This window comes from Azolla caroliniana, unplaced genomic scaffold (assembly GCF_043228905.1).
Source record: "Azolla caroliniana isolate FFs.n. ecotype wild unplaced genomic scaffold, voAzoCaro1.0.p SCAF_7, whole genome shotgun sequence".
Classification (NCBI taxonomy): Eukaryota; Viridiplantae; Streptophyta; class Polypodiopsida; order Salviniales; family Salviniaceae; genus Azolla; species Azolla caroliniana.
In genome coordinates this window covers 9682872-9695989 of record NW_028230442.1, presented here as the reverse complement: position 1 = coordinate 9695989, position 13118 = coordinate 9682872, and the positions used below count along the sequence as shown (strand labels likewise).

Below are 13118 nucleotides of genomic sequence, written 5' to 3'. Positions count from 1 at the left end.
CTTTTTAGGTTTTCCAACACATATTATACTTTCAAATTCGATACGTATGGATATTTTGAATTCGAGGCATCCGTTGTAACCCACTCCATGTAGATTATATCATCACAAGGTTTTATGTCTTGTATTTGTTAATTATGAGACTTTTTTCGTCTAAGATGTCTCCAACCTGAACTACACTTGTTGTTTCCATTGGGAAGACTTGAACCCGAGTCGCTCGGGTGAAAGCCGACTATCCTATCCACATGTAGATTATGTCACCACAAAGTTTTATGTGTTGTATTTGTTAATTATGAGAGATTTTTCGTCTAAGATGTCTACAACCCAAACTAGACTTGATATTTCCATTGCCGGGACTTGAACCCGGGTCGCTCGGGTGAAAGCCGAGTATCCTAACCAACTAGACTACAATGGAGTACGAAGTTGATAATCTTGAAGGCTCTTTCTCATTACCATCGATTCTTTACAACCATAAATCGCGGAAACGCAAGATTCCCCACTGATTAGGAATAGAGTGAATAATTCTACCAGGCAACATTTAATTAGATATGTATGCTAAGACATAATTTTGAATGCGCAAGGCACGTGAAATGTTTTAGCTTTTTCAACACGTATTATCCTTTCAAATTCGATACGTATGGATATTTTGAATTCGAGGCATCCGTTGTAATCCACTACATGTAGATTATGTCACCACAAGGTTTTATGTCTTGTATTTGTTAATTATGAGACTTTTCTCGTCTAAGATGTCTCCAACCTGAACTAGACTTGATATTTTCATTGCGGGGACTTGAACCCGGGTGGCTCGGGTGAAAGCCAAGTATCCTAACCAACTAGACTACAATGGAGTACGAAGTTGATAGACTTGAAGGCTCTTTCTCATTACCATCGATTCTTTACAACCATAAATCGCAGAAACGCAAGATTCCCCACTGATTAGGAATAGAGTGAATAATTCTACCAGGCAACATTTAATTAGATATGTATGCTAAGACATAATTTTGAATGCGTAAGCCACAAAAGACGCTTTAGGTCTAGCAAGTCATATAAGACGTTTTATGTTTTTCAACATGTATTATCCTTTCAAATTCGATACGTATCGATATTTCGAATTCGAGGCAACCGTTCTAACCCACTACATGTAGATTGTATCACCACAAGGTTTTATGTCTTTTATTTGTTAATTATGAGATTTTTTTCGTCTAAGATGTCTCCCACCTGTACTAGACTTGTTGTTTCCATTGCCGGGACTTGAACCCGGGTCCCTTAGGTGAAAGCCGAGTATCCTAACCAATTAGACTACAATGGAGTGCAGAGTTGATAGAGTTGAAGGCTCTTTCTCATAACCATTGATTCTTTACAACCATAAAACACAGAAACGCAAGATTCCTCAACTATTAGGAGTACAGTGAATATTTCTAACAGGAAAGATTTAATTAGATATTTATGCTAAGACTTAATTTTGAATGAGCAAGTCTCATGTCACGCTTTCGGTTTCGCAAGTCATATGAGACGTTTTAGGTTTTTCAACACGTATTATCCTTTCAGATTCGATACGTATGGATATTTTGAATTCGAGGCAACCATTGTAACCCACTACATGTAGATTATGTCACCACAAGGTTTTATGTCTTGTATTTGTTAATTATGAGACTTTTTTCGTCTAAGATGTCTCCCACCTGTACTAGACTTGTTGTTTCCATTGCCGGGACTTGAACCTGGGTCGCTCGGGAGAAAGCCGATTATCCTAACCAACTAGACTACAATGGAGTACAAAGTTGATAGAGTCAAAGGTTCTTTCTCATCACCATCGCTTCTTTACAATAATAAATCGCAGAAACGCAAGATTCCTCAATGATTAGGAATAGAGTGAATAACTTTGACAGGCAAGATTTAATTAGATATCTATGCTAAGACTTAAATTTGAATGCGCAAGTCACATGAGACGCTTTCGGTTTCGCAAGTGATATCAGACGTTTTAGGTTTTTCAACACGTATTATCCTTTCAAATTTGATACGTATGGATATTTTGAATTCGATGCAACCGTTGTAACCCACTACATGTAGATTATGTCACCACAAGGTTTTATGTATTGTATTTGTTAATTATGAGACTTTTTTCGTCTAAGTTGTGTCCAACCTGAACTAGACTTGTTGTTTCCATTGCCGAGACTTGAACCCGGGTCGCTCGGGTGAAAGCCGAGTATCCTAACCAACTAGACTACAATGGAGTATACAGTTGATAGAGTTGAAAGCTCTTTCTCTAAAATAAAATAAAATCTCAATTAACCATAAATTGCAGAAACGAAAGATTCCTCAATGGTTAGGAATAGAGTGAATAATTTTAACATGCAAGAATTAATTAGAAATTTCTGGCAAGATTTAATTAGATATTTATGCTAAGACTTAATTTTGAATGCACTAGTCACATGAGACACTTTAGGTTTTTCAACACGTATTGTCCTTTCAAATTCGATACGTATGGATATTTTGAATTGTAGGAAACCATTATAACCCACTAAATGTAGATTATGTCTCTACAAGGGTCTATGTCTTGTATTTGTTAGTTATGAGACTTTTTTTTTACAAGATGCAGCCTAAACTAGACTTGTTGTTTCCATTACCGGGACTTGAACACGGGTTGCTCAGGTGAAAGACGAGTATCTAACCAACAAGATTACAACGGAGTACGGAGTTGATAGAGTTGAAGGATGATTCTTTAAAATAAAATAAGATCTCAATTAACCATAAATTGCAGAAACGCAATATTCGTTAATGATTAGGAATATAGTTAATAATTCCAACAAGCAAGATTTAATTAGAGATTTATGCAAAGACGTAATTTTGAATTCGCAAGTCACATGAGACGCATTACTTTTCCAACACGTATTATCCTTTCAAATTCGATACGCGTATGGATATTTCGAATTGGAGCCAACCATTGTAACCCACTACATGTAGATTATGTCAACAGAAGGTTTTATGTCTTGTATTTATTAATTATGAGACTTATTTTTTACAAGATGCAACCTGAACTAGACATGTTGTTTCCACTGCCGATACTTGAACTTGGGTTGCTCGGTTGAAAGCCGAGTATCCTGCCCAACTAGACTACCATGGAATACGAAGTTGATCAAGTTGAAGCATATTTTTCTAAAATAAGAGAAAATCTCAATTACCCATAAATTTCAAAAACACAAGACTCCTCAATGATTTGGAATAGACTCAATAATTCTAACAGGCAAGATTTACTTAAATATTTATGGGAAGATTTAATTAGATATTTATACTAAGACTTAATTTTGAATGCACTCGTCACATGAGACGCTTTAGGTTTTTCAACACGTGTTATCCTTTCAAATTCGATACGTATGAATATTTTGAATTGTAGGCAACCATTGTAACCCACTAAATGTAGATTATGTCTCCACAAGGGTCTATGTGTTGTATTTGTTAATTATGAGACTTTTTTTTTACAAGGCAGGTATCCTAACCAACTAAACTATAATGGAGTACGGCGTTAATAGAGTTGAAGGATCTTACTCTAAAATAAAATAAAATTTCCATTAACCATGAATTGCAGAAACGCGAGATTTAATAGATAGTTTGAATTATAGGCAACCATTGTAATCCACTACATGTAGATTATGTCACCACAAGGTTTTACGTCTTGTATATTTTAATTATGAGACTTTTTTTGTAGAAGAAGCAGCCTGAACTACACTTGATGTTTCCATTACCGGGACTTGAACCCGGGTCGCTCGAGTGAAAGCTGAGTATCCTAACCAACCAGACTACAATGGAGTACGGAATTGATATAGTTGAAGCATCTTTCTCTAAAATAAAATAAAATCTCAATTAACCATAAATTTCAAAAATGCAAGACTCCTCAATGATTAGGAATAGACTCAATAAGTCTAACAGGCAAGATTTAATTAGATATTTATGGTAAGACATAATTTTGAATACACTCGTCACATGAGACGTTTTAGGTTTTTCAACACGTATTATCCTTTCAAATTCGATACGTATGGATATTTTGAATTGGAGGCAACCATTTTAACCCACTACATGTCGATTATGTCACTACAAGGTTTTATGTCTTGTCTTTGTTAATTATGAGACATTTTTCGTCTAAGATGTATCCAACCTAAATTAGACTTGTTGTTTGCATTGCTGGGACTTGAACTCGGGTCGCTTGGATGAAAGTCGAGTATCCTAACCAACTAAACTACAATGGAGTATGGAGTTGATAAAGTTGAAGAATCTTTCTCTAAAATGAAATAAATTTCCATTAACCATAAATTGCAGAAACGCAAGATTCCTCAATGATTATGAAAATAGTGAATCATTCTAACAGGCAAGATTTAATTACATATTTATGCTAAGACGTAATTTCTAATGCGCATGTCACATGAGACGCTTGAGGTTTTTTAACACGTATTATCCTTTCCGATTCGATACGTATGGATATTTCGAATTGGAGGCAACCATTGTAACCCACTACATGTAGATTATGTCACCACAACGTTTTATGTCTTGTATTTGTTAATTATGAGACTTTTTTTTTACAAGATGTATCCAACCTGAACTAGACTTGCTGTTCCCATTCCCAGGACTTGAACCGGGGTCGCTCGGCTAAAAGCCGTGTATCCTAACAAACTAGACTACAATGGAGTACGGAGTTGATAGATTTGAAAGCTCTTTCTCTAAAATACAATAAAATCTCAATTAACCATAAATTGCAGAAACGCAAGATTCCTCAATCATTAGGAATAGAGTGAATAATTCTAACATGCAAGATTTAATTAGATATTTATGGCAAGATTTAATTAGATATTTATGCTAAGACTTAATTTTGGATGCACTAGTCACATGAAACGCTTTAGATTTTTCAACACGTATTATCCTTTCCAATACGATACGCATGGATATTTGAAATTGGAGGAAACCATTGTAAGCCACTTCATGTAAATTATATCACAACAACGTTTTATGTCTTGTATTTCCTAATTATGATACGTTTTCCGTAGAAGATGCAACCTGAACTAGACTGACGTTTCCATTGCCGGCACTTGAACCCGGGTTGCTCCGGTGAAAGCCGAGTATCCTAACCAACTAGACTACAATCGAGTACAAAGTTGAGAGAGTTGAAGGCTCTTTCTCTGAAATAAAATAAAATCTCAATTAACCATAAATTGCTAAAACGCAAAATTCCTCAATGATTAGGAATATAGTGAATAATTCTAACATGCAAGATTTAATTAGAAATTTCTGGCAAGATTTAATTAGATATTTATGCTACGACTTAATTTTTAGTGCACTAGTCACATCAGACGTTAGGTTTTCCAACACGTAATATCCTTTCAAAATCGATATGTATGGATATTTCGAATTCTAGGCCAACCATTGTAACCCACTACATGTACATTATGTCTCCAAAAGGGTTTATGTCTTGTATTTGTTAATTATGAGACTTTTGTTTTACAAGATGCAGCCTGAACTACACTTGTTGTTTCCATTGCCAGGACTTGAACTCAGGTCGCTCAAGTGAAAGTCGAGTATCCTAACCAACTACACTACAATGGAGTACAAAGTTGATAGAGTTGAAGGATCTTTCTCTAAAGTAAAATAAAATGTCGATTAACCCTAAATTGCAGAAACGCAAGATTCCTTAATGATTAGGAATAGAGAGAATCATTCTAAGAGGCAAGATTTAATTAGATATTTATGCTAAGACTTAGTTTTGAATGCGCAAGTCACATCAGACGCTTTAGATTTTTGAACACGTATTATCCTTTCAAATTCGATACGTACGGATATCTTGAGTTGGAGGCAACCGTTGCAACCCACTACATGTAGATTATGTCACCACAAGGTTTTATGTCTTGTCTCTTTTAATTATGAGAGTTTTTTCGTCTAACATGTATCAAACCTGAAGTAGACTTAACTACATATTTATGCGAAGACTTAATTTTGAATGCGCAAGTCACATGAGATGCTTGAGGTTTTTCAACATGTATTATCCTTTCCAATTCGATACGTATGGATATTTCGAATTGGAGCCAACCACTGTAACCCACTACATGTAGATTATGTCACCAAAAGGTTTTATGTCTTGTATTTATTAATTATGAGATTTTTTTTTGTAAGATGTATACAACCTGAACTAGACTTGTTGTTCCCATTCCCAAGATTTGAACCCGGGTCGCTCGGGTGAAAGCCCTGTATCCAAACCAACTAGATTACAATGGAGTACGGACTTGATAGAGTTAAAGGGTCTTTCTCTAAAATAAAATAAAATTTCAATTAACCATAAATTGCAGAAACGCAAGATTCCTCAATCATTAGGAATAGAGTGAATAATTCTAACATGCAAGATTTAATTAGATATTTAGGCTAAGACTTAATTTTGAATGCACTAGTCACATGAGAGGCTTTAGGTTTTTCAACACGTATTATCCTTTCGAATTCGATACGTATGGATATTTTGAATTCTAGGCAACCATTATAACCCACTACATGTAGATTATGTCCCCACAAGGGTTTATGTCGTGTATTTGTAGATTATGAGACTTTTTTTTTACAAGATGCAACCCGAACTAGACTTATTGTTTCCATTGTCGGGACTTGAACCCGGGTCGCTCGGGTGAAAGCCGAATATCCTAACCAACTAGACTACAATGGAGTACGGAGTTAATAGAGTTGAAGGATCTTTCTCTAAAATAAAATAAAATCTCAATTAACCATAAATTGCGGAAACGAAAGATTCCCCAATGATTAGGAATAGAGTGAATAATTCTAACATGCAAGATTTAATTAAATACTTATGCTAAGACTTAATTTTAAATGCACAAGTCACATGAGACGCTTTAGGTTTTTTAACAAGTATTATCCTTCCAAATTCGAAATGGATATTTTGAATTGGAGGCAACCATTGTAACCCACTACATGTAGAATATATCACTACCAAGTTTTATGCCTTGTATTTGTCAATTATGAGACTTTTTCGTACAAGATCCAACTTGCACTAGACTTGATGTTTCGATTGCCAGGACTTGAACCCGCGCCGCTCGAGTGAAAGCCGATTATCCTAATCAACTAGACTACAATGGACTACAGAGTTGATAGAGTTGAAGTATCTTTCTCTAAAATAAAATAAGATCTCAATTAACCATAAATTGCAGAAACGCAAGATTTCTAAATCATTAGGAATAGAGTGAATAATTCTAACATGCAAGATTTAATTACATATTTATGCTAAGACTTAATTTTGACTACGCAAGTCACATGAGACACTTCAGGTTTTTCAACACGTATTATCCTTTCCAATTCGATACGTATGGATATTTCGAATTGGGGGCAACCATTGTAACCCACTACATGTAGATGATGTCACCACAAGGTTTTATGTCTTGTATTTGTTAATTATGAGACTTTTTCGTACAAGATAGAACTTGACCTAGACTTGTTGTCTCTCTAAAATAATATTAAAGGATATTTCTCTAAAATATAATAAAATCTCAATTAATGATAAATTGCAGAAACGCAAGATTCCTCAATGATTAGGAATAGAGTGAATAATTCTAACAGCCAAGATTTAATTAGATATTTATTGTAAGACTTAATTTAGAATGGTCAAGTCATATGAGACGCTTTAGGTTTTTCAACACGTATTATCCTTTCGAATTCGATACGTATGGATATTTTGAATTGCAGGCAACCATGGTAACCCACTACATGTAGATTAAGTCACCACAAGGTTTTATGCCTTGTATTTATCAATTATGAGACTTTTTTGTGCAAGATGCAACTTGAACTAGACTTGATGTTTCGATTGTCGGGACTTGAACCCGGGTCGATCGGGTGAAAGCCAACTATCCTAAGCAACTAGACTAGAATGGAGTACGGAGTTGATAGAGTTGAAGGATGTTTCTCTAAAATAAAATAAAATCTTAATTAACCATAAATTGTAGAAACGCAACATTCCTCAATGATTAGGAATATAGTTAATAGTTCCAAGAATCAACATTTAATAAAATATTTATGGTAAGACTTAATTTTGAATGCGCAAGTCACATGAGACGTTTTACGTTTTCCAACACGTATTATCCTTTCAAATTCGATACGTATGGATATTTCTAATTGGAGCCAACCATTGTAACCCACAACATGTAAATTATGTCACCACAAGGTTATATGTCTTGTAATTATTAATTATGAGAATTTTATTTTACAAGACGCAACCTGAACTAGACTTGCTGTTTCCATGGCCGGTACTTGAACCCGGGTTGCTGGGGTGAAAGCCGAGTATCCTACCAACCTAGACTACAATGGAGTATAGAGTTAATATAGTTGAAGCATCTTTCTTTAAAATAAAATAAAATCTCAACTAACCATAAATTGTTGAAACGCAAGATTCCACAATGATTAGGAATAGAGTGAATAATTCTAATAGGCAAAATTTAATTAAATATTTATGGCAAGATTTAATTAGATATTGATGCTAAGACTTAATTTTGAATGCACTAGTCACATGAGACACTTTAGGCTTTTCAACATGTATTATCCTTTCAAATTCGATACGTATGAATATTTTGAATTGTAGGAAACCATTGTAACCCACTACATGTAGATTATGTTACCACAAGGTTTTATGTCTTGTATTTGTTAATTATGACACTTTTTTTGTAGAAGATGCAACTGAACTACACTTGATGTTTCCATTGCCGGGACTTGAACCCGGGTCGCTTGGGTGAAAGCCAAGTATCCTAACCAACTAGACTACAATGGAGTACTAAGTTGATAGAGTGGAAGACTCTTTCTATAAAATAAAATAAAATCTCAATTAACCATAAATTGTTGAAACGCAGGATTCCTCAATGATTAGGAATAGAGTGAACAATTCTAACATGCAAGATTTAATTAGATATTTCTGGCAAGATTTAATTAGATATTTATGCTAAGACTTAATTTTGAATGCACTAGTCACATGAGAAGCTTTAGGTTTTTCAACACGTATAATCCTTTCAAATTCGATACGTATGGATATTTTGAACTGGAGGCAACCATTGTAACCCACTACATGCAAGATTCCTCAATGATTAGGAATAGAGTGAATAATTCAAACCGCCAAGATTTTAGTAGATATTTATGGTAAGACTTAATTCTGAATGCGCAAGTCACATGATACGCTTTAGGTTTGTCAACACGTATTTTGAATTGGAGGCAACCATTGTAACCCACTACATGTAGATTATGTCACGACAAGGTTTTATGTCTTGTATTTGTCAATTATGCGACTTTTTTCATACAGGATGCAACCTGAACTAGACTTGATGTTTCCATTGTCGGGACTTGCACCCGGGTCACTCGGGTGAAAGACTAGTATCCTAACCAACTAGACTACAATGGAGTATGGAGTTGATAAAGTTGAAGGATGTTTCTCGAAAATAAAATAAAATGTCAATTAACAATAAATTGCAGCTTGAACTACACTTGATATTTCCATTGCCCGGATATGAACCCGGTTCGTTCGGGTGAACGCCGAGTATCCTAACGAACTAGACTACAATGGAGCATGGAGTTGATAAACGGAAGGATGTTTCTCTAAAATAAAATAAAATTTTTATTAACCATAAATTGCGGAAACGCAACATGACACATGATATCCTAGTGTTGCCTTCGTGGTTCTTCGTTTACTAAAGGAGATGATCAAGCATGTTTCGTTTTAAATGAAATGTGATTTTATCCCCTTGAATGAATTATCGGAAAATGTCGTTACTTTAATTAAACAATATACCTCCTACTTATGATACGAGGGAAATTGAGTTCAATCGGCTAATATGTAAAGCTTTATGTTATAGAAGACGATATTTTTATAAAACTAAAAGATTCCTGAATGATTATGAGACTTTTTTCATATAAGATGTATGCACCTTGAACTAGATTTGATGTTTCCATTACCGGGCCTTGAACCCGGTTTGCTCGGGTGAAAGTTGAGTTTCCTAACCAACTAGACTACAGTGGAGTATGGAGTTGACAAAGTTGAAGGATGTTTCTCTAAAATAAAATAAAATCTCAATTAATCATAAATTGTAGAAATGCAAGACTTCGCAATGATTAGGAACAGAGTGAATAATTCTAACCGCCAAGATTTAGTTAGATATTTATTGTAAAACTTAATTTTGAATGCGCAAGTCACATGCGACGCTTTAGGTTTTTCAACACGTATTATCCTTTCAAATTCGATACGTAGCGATATTTAGAATTGAAGGCAACCATTGTAACCCACTACATGTAGATTGTGTATGTGAATACAAGGTTTTATGTCTTGTATTTGTCAATTATGAGACTTTTTTTGTATAAGATGTATCCAACTTGAACTAGACTTGGTATTTCCATTGCCGGGACTTGAACACGGCTCGCTCGGGTGAAACCCGACTATCCTTACCAGCTAGACTACAATGGAGTATTGAGTTGACAAAGTTGAAGGATATTTCTCTAAAATAAAATAAAATCTCAATTAACCATAAATTGCGGAAACACAAAATGACACATGATATCCTACTGTTGCCTTCGTGGTTCTTCGTTTACGAAAGGAGAACATCAAGTATGTTTCCTTTTAAGTGAAATGTGATTTTATCCCCTTGAATACAATTGAGAATTGGGAATTGGTGGCTACCATTGTAACCAACTACATGTATATTATATCACCACAAGGTTTTATGTCTTGTATTTGTCAATTATGAGACATTTTTCGTAGGTCATGCAACCTGAACTACACTTGATGTTTCCATTGCGGGGACATGAACCCGGGTCGCTCGGTTGAAAGCCGAGTATCCTACCTAGCTAGACTACAATGGAATATGGAATTGACAAAGTTGAAGGATTTTTCTGTAAAATCAAATAAAATCTCAGTTAACTAGAAATTGTGGAAACGGAAGATGACACATTACATCCTAGTTTTGCCTTCGTGGTTCTTCGTTTACTAAAGGAGAGCATCAAGTATGTTTCCTTTGTGAAATTTGATTTTATCCCCTTGAATGAATTGTCGAGAAATGTTGTTACTTTAATTAAACAATATACCTCGTACTTTTGATACGAGTGAAATTGCGTTCAATATGCTAATATATTAAGCTTTATGTTATAGAAGATGATTTCTTTATCAAATTAGAAGATTCCTCAATGATTAGGAGTAGAGTGAATAATTCTAACCGACAAGATTTAATTAGATATTTATGGTAAGACCAACTTTTGAATGTGTAAGTAACATGAGACGGTTGAGGTTTTTCAACACGTATTATGTTTTCAAATTTGATACGTATGGATATTTTGAATAGGAGGCAACCATTGTAACCCACTATATGCAAAATATGTCACCACAAGGTTTGATGTCTTTTATTTGTCAATTATGAGACTTTTCTTGTATAAGAAGCAACCTGAACTAGACCTTATATTTCCATTGTCGAGACTTGAACACGGGTCGCTCGGGTGAAAGCCGAGTATCCTAACCAACTAGAGTACAATGGAGTATGAAGCTGATAAAGTTGAAGGACGTTTCTCGAAAATAAAATAAAATCTCAATTCACCATAAATTGAAGAAACGCAAGATTCCTCAATGATTAGGAATAGATTAAATAATTCTAAACGACAAGATTTAATTAGATGTTTATGGTAAGAACCGGATGTGGAGTACCCGGTAACGGAAAACCCGGTGAGAACCGGATGACGAGTACCCGGCAAGGAAGACCCGGTGAGAACCGGGTGTTGTAGACCTGGTGAGAATTGGATGTGGAGTACCCGACAACGGAAGACCTGGCAAGAACCGGATGACGAGTACCCGGCAAGGAAGACCCGGTGAGAAGCGGATGTTACAGGCCCGGTGAGAACCTGTCATCGGATGAAAGGGACATATATGTAAATATGTTCCGGAGAGCCCACTAGGGCTATATTTTTGAATAGCCCGAAAGTCATATTAGTATAAATATGACCTAGGGCAAACTCAATGTGTATTATGATAGAGTTATTGGTGTAACTTCTGTACAGTGCGTAAGAGAGAGAGTGACAACAATATACAAAGATTGTGTCTCTGCTGTAACCGCCGCCAGGCGAAGATTGAGAGAAAGAGGTCATTGCCTCTGTGCTCTCTGTTGTATTTTGATATTGTGATAGTTTGGAGTCTGTGGACTCCCGTGGTTTTTTCCCTCTCAGGGTTTTCCACGTTAACATCCTATGCAGTCTCTTTCTGTTTGTGTACTTATCTCCACTTCCCATTTCTTCTGTGTTTGATTGTTATCAAGTGATCTAAGCTTCGGTTGTGGCCGAAGATTATTCCGCAAATTTCTCGTCAAATTTGTATCAAAGCAAAACGACACAGAAAAGAAAAATGGACGATTCATTGGGAGGCATGTTCAAGCTCGCCGCCTCCAACTACTCAGTGTGGAAGTCGAAGATGAGGGACATGCTCGTGGTTAAAGATCTTTGGTTGCCGGTTCAGTTCGGGGACAAGAGACCGGACAAGATTGATGCCACAATATGGGAGGTGATGCACATGAAGACAACGGCGTACATATGGTGCTTCATCGACATGAGCCTATACAACAACTTCAATGAAGAGAGAAAGGCTCATTAGCTCTAGGATAAGATCAGCATTATGTTTCAGAACAAAAATGTTCTTAATCAAGTTTCGGTATTTCGAAAGCTAGTAAGACTCCGGTACCAAGATGGCTCTAGCATGGCGGAGCACATGAATGCTTTCCAAGGGCCGATCCACCAAGCAACATCATTGGAAGTACCTCTCGCCGATGAGGTACTAGCACTACTCCTGCTCAGTTCCCTCCCAGATAGCTGGGAGACGTTGGTTGTCACTTTGGGCAACACCGGGCCGGAAGGGAAACGGTTATCCCTAGCAAGAGTGAAGTTGAGCTTGCTAGATGAGGAGGCACATCGGAGAGACAAGGATATGAGCTTCGAATCCAAAGCGCTCCTTACGGAATCGGAACGCGGAAGACAAAGGAACCGTAGTCCCCAGAACCGGGAAAAGTCGAGGACAAGGTCAAAGTCAAGGGGGAGGCCTACTTGCTTCTATTGCGGCAAGCTGGGACACTTCCAGAAGAACT

General features: G+C 36.1%; 3 non-coding genes across 3 annotated transcripts; all 3 read right to left on the bottom strand.

Annotated features, from left to right (window-relative positions):
• Window positions 1-339: 339 nt before the first annotated feature.
• TRNAE-UUC (transfer RNA glutamic acid (anticodon UUC)) lies at window positions 340-412 on the bottom strand. Its single transcript has one exon. It is a non-coding gene; the product is annotated as a tRNA-Glu (tRNA).
• Window positions 413-2155: 1743 nt separating this feature from the next.
• Window positions 2156-2228, bottom strand: TRNAE-UUC (transfer RNA glutamic acid (anticodon UUC)). Its single transcript has one exon. It is a non-coding gene; the product is annotated as a tRNA-Glu (tRNA).
• A 6490-nt stretch (window positions 2229-8718) lies between these two features.
• On the bottom strand, window positions 8719-8791 carry TRNAE-UUC (transfer RNA glutamic acid (anticodon UUC)). The gene has a single exon. It is a non-coding gene; the product is annotated as a tRNA-Glu (tRNA).
• Between the last annotated feature and the right edge of the window lie 4327 nt (window positions 8792-13118).